The sequence below is a fragment of the Cupressus sempervirens genome, chromosome 7 (genome assembly GCF_028749045.1).
Source record: "Cupressus sempervirens isolate cs-2001-9-10 chromosome 7, ASM2874904v1, whole genome shotgun sequence".
Taxonomy (NCBI): Eukaryota; Viridiplantae; Streptophyta; class Pinopsida; order Cupressales; family Cupressaceae; genus Cupressus; species Cupressus sempervirens.
Genome location: NC_143124.1, coordinates 89,205,984 through 89,217,795, shown reverse-complemented (window position 1 = coordinate 89,217,795; position 11,812 = coordinate 89,205,984). Strand labels below are relative to the sequence as shown.

Sequence of the window (11,812 nt, the reverse complement as noted above, 5' to 3'; positions counted from 1 at the left end):
TTTCTTTATGTATGGTGTTTCTAATGTGGTTAAGGAAGGGAGTCGTAGTCACCTGCTAGTCGGGATCTACACGATGCACCACTTCCTGCCATTGCTTGTTTAGTTTATAATATTGTGTTTGTACATGTGTGGATTTTATGTAGGTTGCAAGTACCGGGTATCGACTTCTTTGAATTGCCAGGATGAGCGTACCCTATCGCATTATCTCAATGGTAAGAGAAGGGAGATAAATCTTAAGTCCAAATCCTAAACCCTTTAGCCATTTGTCCTAATTGATAATTAGGACAAGTATCCGAGTCAAGTACCCTCCGAATGCGTCAAATGACGTTAATTCGTGATTATAACCCTTTGTTGATTTAATATGTGTTTTTCTATGATAGGTTTTTGTATGTTGTCTTTATGAGTCTTTGGTGTATTTTCTATTAATTAAGTCTATTAAAAGATTAATTAATGATTTAATTTAATGGAAAATTATTATGACATTTTAATATTTAATTATATTTAATTAATTGAGAAATTAATTAAATAAAAAGAATTGAATTTAGAGATAAAAGTTTAACGATAAATTTAGAACGTGATAATATTTATTTAATTTAATAATAATGTATTTAGAGTTCATTTTTAAATAAATGCTAAATATTATTTTTATTTAAGTTAATTAAATATTTTATCAATTAAGTTTCTAAAATAAAATTAAAGTGGAAAAGATATTAAATTATTAAAAGTTTCTAGATCGCATGATGCGAGCATGAGTTGAAAATATAAAATAAATTAATTAAAAGATAAAATAAGTGGAAATAATAATGTTGTTTTAATGTTATAAAGTGTGCATGGGATTAAAAGTAATAAATGATTAAAAATAGAAGTCAATTGGAAAATTAAATAAAGTTATTTAATAATTCATTTAACGTGCATTAAAAAGATAAAGCAAAGATTAATACAAGTTAATTTTAGAGTTAACTCAGTTGAGCAAAGAGTCATCTCGGGTGAACGCACAATTAGTGCCCCGATTTGAGGAGAAAAACTCCTTATCACAACTTTGGGATTCATTTTTGAGGGACAGCGAATTTGAAAAAGAATTTTGGAGACAGGGATTTTAGGAGACATCTTTTGGCAGCGAATTTCAGAAGGAGAATTCTAAGAAAGTTTTTCAGAGGAAAGTTATTGAAGGGGAGCGAATTCTCTCATAGTTTTTTGAAGATTTCGTATTAGCATAGGATCAGGTAGAGTCTTGTGTCTTGATCGCTGATTATTTATGCAATTTTCCTATTCTTGTCTTCTTCGTGTCTGTGGATTATAGACCTGAATTCTCTATGATGAATGTTTAAAACATTTCAATATTGAAATTTATCAAATGCTTGTCAATTAATTTCTGTATACGTGAAGAATAGTAGAGTTATCAAAATAAAAACCTCATTTTATAGAATAAAGAAAATTAGGATTCAATTTGGGAAGGGTTCGAATTTAAAATTTTAAATTGAAAATTTGGATAGTTGATAATATTTCCTCTATCAGAGTAATGTGGTGATCAAATTATATATATATATTTAAAAATGAGAGTTATTTAATTAAATTTATTTATTTATTTATTTATTTTATTAACTAAATAGCAATATTTTAAAAAGATTCACAATATATAAATTTGTTAAAAAAATAAAATAAATTAATAATAATGGGTGGGGCTATCCACGCACCCCCCATTTAATACTGAGTATAGCAGGCCGACTGTTGTATGCAATCGTACCTGCTGACGCAGGACGATTGCAACAGTAGCATGCGCTGCTATTACTGCAGTCAGCGATTCATATATCGCTTGGGACTTCTTCTTCTTTTTTTAAAAGAAATTTAAATGTATATCAAGGTTGTTTGTTTTAATATATGAGCTTTGTTAATAGTTTTTAGATATTAATTAATATTAGTTGTTATAAATATGCTTCTTCTTTTTTAAGATTATTTAATTTGCTAATAAATTTTTAATTATACTATAAATTTAGTTAATTTTTAATTAATGGATTTTATTAATAAAATTTATTAAAATTTAGTATTTTTATAAATAATTAATAATTATTTTAATTAATATTATTTAATCAATAAATAATTAAATAATATTTAAATGATATTTAAAAATAATAAAAAGATATGTAAGTATTAATTAATTTAGTTAAAATTTTATTTAACTAAGATTAATTAATTTTTATGATCTTATTAACTTGTAAATTATTCTATTTGGAAATCGACAAATACTATTTAATAATTTGAATAAATTATTACTCGTTGGTTATCTTGGGGCAAAATTACTTAAATCAAATAGGTATAATTTGTGCAAACTATTTAGAATAAGAATGGGTTAAGTGGATAGGGTGAATTATGGAACAAACTTACTCGAAACATATATCAAATTGGAAATTTAAAACTTACTATTTCACTCAACTATGTGTATCAAATCAAACCTACTGTGAAACTATGATGTTATCTAGGTACTGATTGTGTTTGGGGTTTGGGTGGTCCTAGAGTGTTGATCAGTTTAGGTCGTTACCAGAGGCTCGAGGGTTTTGCGAATGAGATGATATGATGATTTGATCTCGATATTTTTACCCGGCCATGGTAATGTGATGGAATGCACTATGATATGGATGTTTTTACTAGTTGTTATTGCTTTCCAATTTCCTTGTGTGAAGCTGAGGTGTATGTATTTGAGTTACCTGACTTAACCATTTTTGAGTCATCGATTAGTTATACTTGGGTTGCTTTCCAGTTACCTTAATGGGACTGAAGTGTTTTGCTATGCTCTTGATGATGTCATGTTGTGACATGTTTGACTTGACCATTTTGGAGTCTTCGATCAGTTTTGTGTTCTATTATTGAGATTCTTTCTAGTTGCTCGTTGGAGAACCATTGGATATTGTGATTTATCATTGATGCCTTAAGATGCTGATAGAGATTTGTTGTGATCATTATGATTATTATTTGATGCTATTCAATTGCTCATGGAGAACTAATGTGATGATTGTGGATTATATTTATGATATTTTCAGTCGCTTGTATAGGATTGAGGTGATTTTATTATGATTCTTTGATTTGTGATTTCATGAGCCTAGGGTAGGTTATCTATGTGTAGTGTTAGGAAGTGGTTGCAATGGGGGTCGGGGCCCTAAGAAGCTACCTAGAGAAACCCATTGTAAGTTGTTTTAATAAGTGAAAACATCTCACCTAAATACTGACTTAAATGAACCTAATAAGATAACTGTATGTTCTCTCCCACGCCTTGAGTGCTAGTACAGGCTAGGATGGGGTAGAGAGAATGCTTGGTTATGACCTTGCATTTCGCAGTATGCCTTGTCAGTATGAGAGGATACTAGTGGCCGCAGGATCATAGGGGACCCGAGATTCCTAAGGGATTGCTCAAGTAACTTCCAATGTCACTTCTGCGATGACACTTTCCCACTTGCATAGTAGGTTTCCTACGTGTCTTTGTGTACCTTTGGGTCTAGATGTCGATCTATGTTGGAACCTTTGAGTTAGTGTACTTTTAGGATTTTCCAGACTTAGAGAGTACTTGTGTTTTGTGTTTTGATATCTTGTTTAGGACTTGAGACTATCTCCTCAGCGTGGTGGGAGTGGGTCATTTAGGTTCCACGTGATCGGGTGGTAGTGCTTTTTACTCTTACCATTGAGATCCATCCGAGACACTGTGGCTAGAGTATTCTTGTTGGCATATACTTTCATTCTGTTCATGGATTATTATGATGGATGGTTAGATTTTATGATGGATGTTATATCATTATGGATGTATGGATGAGTTTCATTTATTTTACTGTACTTTGTATCGTGGATTCGAGGATGATGTATCTTTGTTTTTATATATGTATATTCTTTTAAGCCTTTCATACCCTATGACATGTACAGTGGATGATTGAGCATTCTGAATTAATTTGCCAAGCGGCATTCGGATAAATGTATATTATGGACATTGGACTTTCTTATTATTCTTTCATGTGGATGTAGTAGTTGTTAGACTTAGAATTAATTAAATTTAAATGTGACTCAACATCTTGGGATCCTTAAGGAATGTAACTTGTTATGTATGTTTGTTGATGATTACATGTTATTGCTTCCACTACTATGTGTTTGATGTGTATGTTATATTTTCTTACTTTTAAAAAAAAAGTGTTTAGTAAACTTGGTAAAACTTTAGGTTAATTCTTTTGGATCCCTTGGTGGGGCATTACATATTATTGGCCAATTCCAAGCCACCATTCAGCATAAAACATTTAAAAGAAAATATAATAATGTAACCAACAATATAACTTACAAAACCAATAGGAACAAGTTCCAACCAACCAACCATTTAAAAATATATGTTAAAAGATCTTCAAGTGTCAAAATAAAAAATCTCCCCATGAGATTCAAAATCAAGATCACATATGTCAATTCACAATACAACTGTTAAACTTAAATCAAAAAATTGATGTAATCACAAAAATTGACAGCAGAGTTCATTCATGCCAGCGGAAAAAAATTGCATATCATGCCCAAGGTGTAGGCAAGTGCTTGGTCACAATGAAAACCAAATCCAAAAGCATGATATGTAGCCAACAAAATAGTTTACATGTACGGAGCTTCAAACCCAACCCACATGAAACTTAAGAATTTGTATGTTTTGTAATCCAAAACATGAAGGGCCCGAGTGTTTATGATATAATGACAATGGCTAGCATTTGAAAGAGCCTCTATGACCCACATTCAAATACATCTCAAAAAAACAAGTCAACCATGAATCAAATATATCTGGCAAAGGTGTGCTATAACAATGTGAGTATATTAGAGCTTAAACAAATTTACAATCTCTCATTTTAAATGTTAAGAATGTTGTACACCTGGATGAAAATATGTTGCAGTGACCTAAAACATGCCAGAGGACAAACTCACCCAAACACTTGCTCAAAAAACTAAGCATTCTGGCACGGACAAATTTTGCCAGAATGCTTGCATACAGACTTTGCAGTACTAGCAGTGATTAAGAACCCAAAATGAGCCCAGTATTAGCCGCAATCAAAATGAACTTGCAAAATAAACCCAGTATTAGCCGCAATCAAATGAACCTACAAATAAACCCAGTATTAGCCGCAATCAAAATGAACCTGCAAATAAACCCTAAAATAAATCCAGTATTAGTCGTAATCAAAATGAACCTGCAAATTGAACCCAGTATTAGCCGCAATCAAAATGAACCCAATATTAGCCGCAATCATTGCAAAACAAGCCCTAAATTTTCCTGTGAATTTCCATCATAGCCAGTGAGAATGAAATTAGCTGAAATTTCCATTCCTACCAACATGGGAATGAAATTAACCATGAATTTCCATTATTTTTCATTCCCCGCGAATTTTCGTTCTTCTTGCAGGATACGATAAGTATTATAAGCCTGATTTTAAAACATTCTAAAAGCCTGAGTTTTCTTTTTTATGACCAATTCTATTATGACCAAAGTTGGTCAAAATTTTGACCAACTTGGGAAAACTTACGATATTTTCAATTTGGAAAAACTTAAGTTGGTCAAAATTTTGATCAAAGCAGGCATATAATTTCTATTTTAGACCAACACGGGAATGAAAACAAAAAAAAAAAGGATTCATAGCTTTGGTCGAAAAAATTGGTAGAAAAACAAGTGCAAATGTACTAGTGTGTATATTCAAGTATTTTTGACACTCATGTCAAAGGGGGAGATTGTTAATCTCAAATTTATTTTGACAATTGAGTGTCAACACACTTAAGTTCATGTCGAACTAGTAATGCATGTTGAGTATAATATGTAAATATAAGACCATGCTGAGTTGCAATGAGTGTCAAGTCACTCATGTGTTGAGTCACTCATGTGTTGAGTCACTCAAGTGCCGAGTAGATAGACCATGCCAAGTGATTCAATTGTTGAGTGAATAGTAGATGCCAAGTAGTTCAAGTGTCAATTCAAAAGTAAAATTATAGTATATGCTGAGCATCAAAAACTACATATGTCGACTAACATAGATTAGACATATTTGTTTGTTGTGGCACAAATAACTACATAAACCATTTTTTAGTTGACATAAGGATAGATTTCAATTGTATAGAGATAAAGGATGAATCTACATGCAAATTCCCTATGTAATTACATGCAGCCAATTAGAAAATGAGAAGGTTTAAGTGGCAAAATGGATGAATCTCATCCATATATTCATACCTAACCCTAAGCCACATCAATCTTCTTAAGGAGAATGAAGCCCTAAATTTTTATGACAGAGAGAAGAGAGTAGACAATAGTGTGAAGGGGTGAATGATAGGATTGAAGGAGTGAACAAGATAGTTTTCAGAGCATTCAAGGTGACTTAGCAGTGAGAATGAATTGCAAAATTAGTTAAGTGAAGAATAGAGGATAAGGGATACAACATTGTTACATCGAATTGTGAAGGATTAATTAGAGATTGGATAGAAATGATCTATTATCAAGCAAGTAAGTGTCAACTACAAGATCTATGCTGAGACATTTTGACAAGTGATTTTAGTTAAATCTCCTAGGCGGAGTAGTCCTAATAGGCTTTACTAAATCCTTTAATAGGGTGGCATTCTAAGTGAATGATCTAAATTCCTTTAACTAGGCACACTTCTAACAAGGTGGGATTTAACAATCTTTGTAAGCCTTTAACAGGGCAGGCCTTTCATAGGGCAAATCATGATTCATGATCAAACCATTGTAACCTTAATTGACTACACTTTATTGCTGCAGTAGTGAAGATTTGTGGGTGTCATCATCACCCTAGTTTTACCTTCTCTTTGGATGGTTTATGGGTAATCAAATGTAGTGTCAAATGTGTGTGTTTGATTACATATATGTTTTAGATGCATTTACTTTACATGTTATTTCAGTATGTTAATGCATGTAATGTATGAATGATGAAAGTTTTATGGGTCCATGTTTAAACTCCTCATTCACCCCCCTCACCTCTTAGAAGTTTTCCTTTCTCACTTGCAATTCCAACATTTCCATCATCCAATTCAAGGTTAAAATGGATTAGGTAAGATACACTATATCTACCCCAAATTTCATCTCTCTTCTAGAAACTTCTCCTAGAATCCTCTTTGAATTTGCCTATAAATGGTTTACCTTCAATTCAGTGCCACCAGCTCATCATCCTTATCTTCCACCTAATTCACAAATTCCAAGAAAATAAACTTGTTGGCTTAGATTCATCAAATCCATGATCTTTTAAATAATGCAACAGCTCGGCATTATCAACCTTTTAATGCTCGACACATACTGTGTTCCTTAACATCCTCTATAATATCACTTGGCATCAACTAAAGTTTACTGGTGCTCGACATCAACTAAACTTTACTCAACATCCACTGTTTTGCTCGGCATACACTAGAATGAACTTTTACTCACCTCAAACTAATTTTTCGCTTGGCTTGCACTAACTTTGCTTGGCACCTACTATCCACTTGGTCAAGCTTGGTAGACAAAATTTGTGTAACTTGTTCTTCTAAACTTTCATAGTGTAACCAGCCTTTGTAACCTTAAGTAGATTATTAATGCATCATGTCATCACTATCTTAATTGGTCCTTGTACTTCATTACATAATCATAACTCAACCTTTCCTCTAGGTGTAGTTTTTACATCTTTTGATTAAATCCTCTTCATCAATCAAATAAGTGATAGTACTCAAATCTTATAAGTAGTCGTCTCACCACCAAATAGCAAGTTTGACATCAATGACAAAACAATGGTTAAAGCATACTTGTATGTTCTCAAAAATCTTTCTTTACAACCTCCCTCATTGATTGGCTTCTTCATTCTATTTTCAACTGTGCAAACATATCAGTGATGATTGTTTTTATAGCACTTGAGGAAGCATTGGACACACTCGGAGGAAATGTGACATTTAGTGAAAAGGAATCTCATGTGCAGTACTAGAGGATTCATTAGATGCACTCAAAGGATATGTGGAATATTAGAGAGAATGTGTCTTTTTTATGAATGTGAGGTGGGAACACTCATATTATGAAGAAAACTTTATGTTTTATGGTCAAGAGATCCACTGATGCAATCAGTTTGATATTTCTTGAGCTTCATCAAGGTGTCTAGAGAGTTGAGTTAAAATCCTTGAAACTTCTACTCTTGTTTGGATTAATGTAATAAGGAGGGGTGTTGGTAAATTAACTGTGTTAGTTTTATATTAGTTTTAGATTAATAAAAAAAATTAGATAGTTAACTGATGGAAATTTATATTCTCGTAAAGATGTTTTGGCAATTTTTTAAAGGAAAATAATGGTTTTATATAGCCAACAACATCAATCAATGTATTATGATCTAATTTAATTGTACTAAACAATAATCTATGATGATTTTTCTCTTCGACTTTCACAATTATTGGTACATATGTTTATTTTTTATACAATATCAACATTAAAATCTTAAATTTTACATAAGATGTAGACTTGTATAGCATAGTCAATTATTTACAACCTCACTAAAATAAGAAAATTTTTAATTTTATCACTAAATTATAAAAAAATATAAATTGATATTTATTTACACAATTATGATGAAAGTCGCATATTTTAACCATTGTAGTTTGCCTAAAATAAGTTTTACAAATCACATTTTAATTAAAAATAACTATTTACATTTATAATATAACAAATAAAAAATAATATATATTATTAGGTGTATTAATATAATAAATATTATTCTCACGTTTCTCTATCATAATTATTAGCAAAAGTGTTGTTTCTTCAATGTCTTACATTATTCTAGAAGGCAACAAAGACTCAACATGATGAATGAAAAACAAGAGATAATCAATAGAGTTAGATGAATACCACTAGAGTTGTAATTTAATTAAAAATGAAAGTCATGGATAACCATAGAGAAGAAAAAAATTAATAAATATATAATGAATTTGTAGCACTCATAAAAATTTAAATGCTAATGCAGCCTAAATGGTCAATGATTTTACAAGTGTCAATCTCTTCTTTCTTGATCTTGGAAATTAACTTGTTAACAATCCTCTATTTCAAATTTTCCGCAGATATTAAGAAGCGGAGATTGCATAAGTAACAGGGAAAAAATCCTTATCAAATAATAATAAGGATGACAATGCTACATATGATTAAATCATCGCCATTAAAGAAATTATATTTTTAGCGTAATTGCTATTTCAATGTAATGTAATTAAAAATACTAAAATTCAATAGTATGAAGATATATAGAGGTTACAAAATATATTATTTATGGATAAAATCTTGAAAAGATGAAAGAAAGAACTTGTAGGCACTCCACTATATGTCAACATAGGTATTAAAACTATCTCAAAACTTTTTTTTTCCTTATTTTGTATATCAATGGAATGGCTACTTACTGAAGGTACCATCACATACAAATCAACTTATTAATCATATGTGCATGCTCCACTAAGTAGTGAGCTCAAATATTATTCATGTATTTTGGCAAAATCGGTTAGTGACTTTTTTCTATTGAGTTGCTTATTCATATAATATTGAATGTATTCTAAATGTTTGAATTTCTTATATAGGGTGGGGTATTCTTCATCCAGAAGGGTATTTGCAAGGGCCACTGGTTGGTAAAACATAGCAATAGACAATCTTATCCTCTCTTTGTTTGTCACTGCTTGATGTTCTATGCTCTTGTATCTTCCATTTGTCATTACCTATGAAGAAAATGAAATATAAGACATTAGACTTTATAAATTATTCATAATAGAGACAACCCAATAAATAGACAAACTTACACAATATGTATCTCTATTAGATCACCAATGTTTACAACAAGTGCATAAGGAATTGGTTGAATAAGAACCCATTCATTATTGTTGGAAACATGAAGACCTTTTATTTGATCATCTTGAAGTAAAAGTGTTATAGCACCTCCGTCTTGTTGGAAATATGAAGACCTTATATTTGATCATCTTGAAGTAAAAGTGTTATAGCACCTCCGTTTGAATGATCGGGCCTAAAAGAAGGTGGATACAAATTCATTCTCATAGTCATCGTTGGCTCGTCTCCAAACTTATGCTTAAAATAATCACTTTTTAATTGCAAATTTTCAGCAAATAGGCTCAAGATAATTTTAGCCACCCTTTCCACATGAGTCGTGTACTTCTTTAATGTATCTCTACAATCGTATTTCAAGAAAAAAAAACATTGAGTAGTGATGTAAAATATTAACAATAGAATGCAAATAATGTTTTCAAACTCAAATGGCTCTAGAAGAGTAATAGAGAACCTGTAATCCGACGGCGTTGTTGGCCACAGAGCTAAGTTGACAAGTTTTCTAGGCATAAGTACAAAAGCCAACAGGTCGCCCCAGTCCAACTTCTGATCTTCATCAACCACAAACATATTACCATACCCTTGAGGATCTCCAGCTTGCAGAGCATACTTTTGTTTCTCATCTAAGGAAAGACTAAAGAATTCATTAGCCACTCCTCGTATTCGATCTATCAAGGAATGTGGAATCCCATGGTTCACAACCTGAGGATCACTGCATCATCAGCACAACTACAAACCCTAATAACAAAAATCTATGTGAGATCTAGTTATATTTTCTGAAAGAGTTTCGTGGTACCTGAAAGAAACCCCACTCTATCCAGGCCTTAGAAAGAACACCCATCTCCTTCTGTCTTTCATGATTATCGGAGGGCAAAAGTAGTTTTCCCATATCGATTACAGGAACTGTAATGAGAGAAGGAAGTGGTGTTGAAGATGGTCTCTCATCATCTAATCTGATATATCTCTGAGGAATATAATGGGGTTTCCTTCGTGCAATCTCCTGAACACTCTTCAGTTTGGTTTACAAAAAGATTCAGCAGCATTGTTTGCAGAAGAAGCCATTTCTAGATGATAATCACAAAAGGAAACTAATCAGAGATATCTTGTAGGCAATGAAGACCAAGTATAAATTGAGATGGAAAGAACAGCTGATCCTATGATTCATATAGTGGACAGATGTTTTTTTTAGTAATAATGAATAAAGAGGTTTGAATTGAATACTATGTCCACAACTCTATTGTTACATCTCAACTAAAAAGTTTGGATATGCTGCACACGAGCTGGACTTTCACATCTTGAACAAACTATTTTTCGTTTTAAGAAAACCTAATCGTTCAAGTTAACACAGTATTTTTAGAAAAATCGAATCATTGTCAAATTTACGTAGAGATTTGCGGTGCAAGTTAAGTTAGAAGAGTACATTTTATGCCATATTTTCTTCTTGACTTTGACTGCATGATTTTATACTTAATGGTTTCAAATATCTAATTAGCAATCTCACCCGATGTTCGATGGGAATTCAAATGTAGTTATTGGTAAAAACTTTAAGTTTTGTTTCATGTTCATTTTAACTCTATTGAGTCCTTTTAACTCTATTGAATCCTTTTCAAATTATATTCCCACAAGGTTTTAAAAAAAATTGTTAGATTTTTCTTATGTTTCAATAGTCTTGGAAGGACTAGGAAACCTTTAAAACTACTCTCATTCATTTGACATTATAAATTTTGGCTACCAAATGCATCTAAAATGCTTTGGTTTGTATTTTCTATTAATTTATCTTATATATAAAACTAAAACAATCAATTTATAGATCCTACTATGCAAATAATCATGTGTTTAAAACCTACATGTCCATGTTTGTGGAACCAACATATCCTCTCAAGTGGGTATATCACTACCTCTTCATCAATTTTCCTCATCCTGCTAATGAATAGGGAATTATGCTACTATCATTTTTCATTTTTCATCCACTATGTCGTATTT

General features: G+C 31.6%; 1 pseudogene; it reads right to left on the bottom strand.

The window, feature by feature from the left end:
- Positions 1 to 9,471: 9,471 nt before the first annotated feature.
- Positions 9,472 to 10,891, bottom strand: LOC149545631 (protein LATERAL BRANCHING OXIDOREDUCTASE 1-like; annotated as a pseudogene).
- Positions 10,892 to 11,812: the final 921 nt, after the last annotated feature.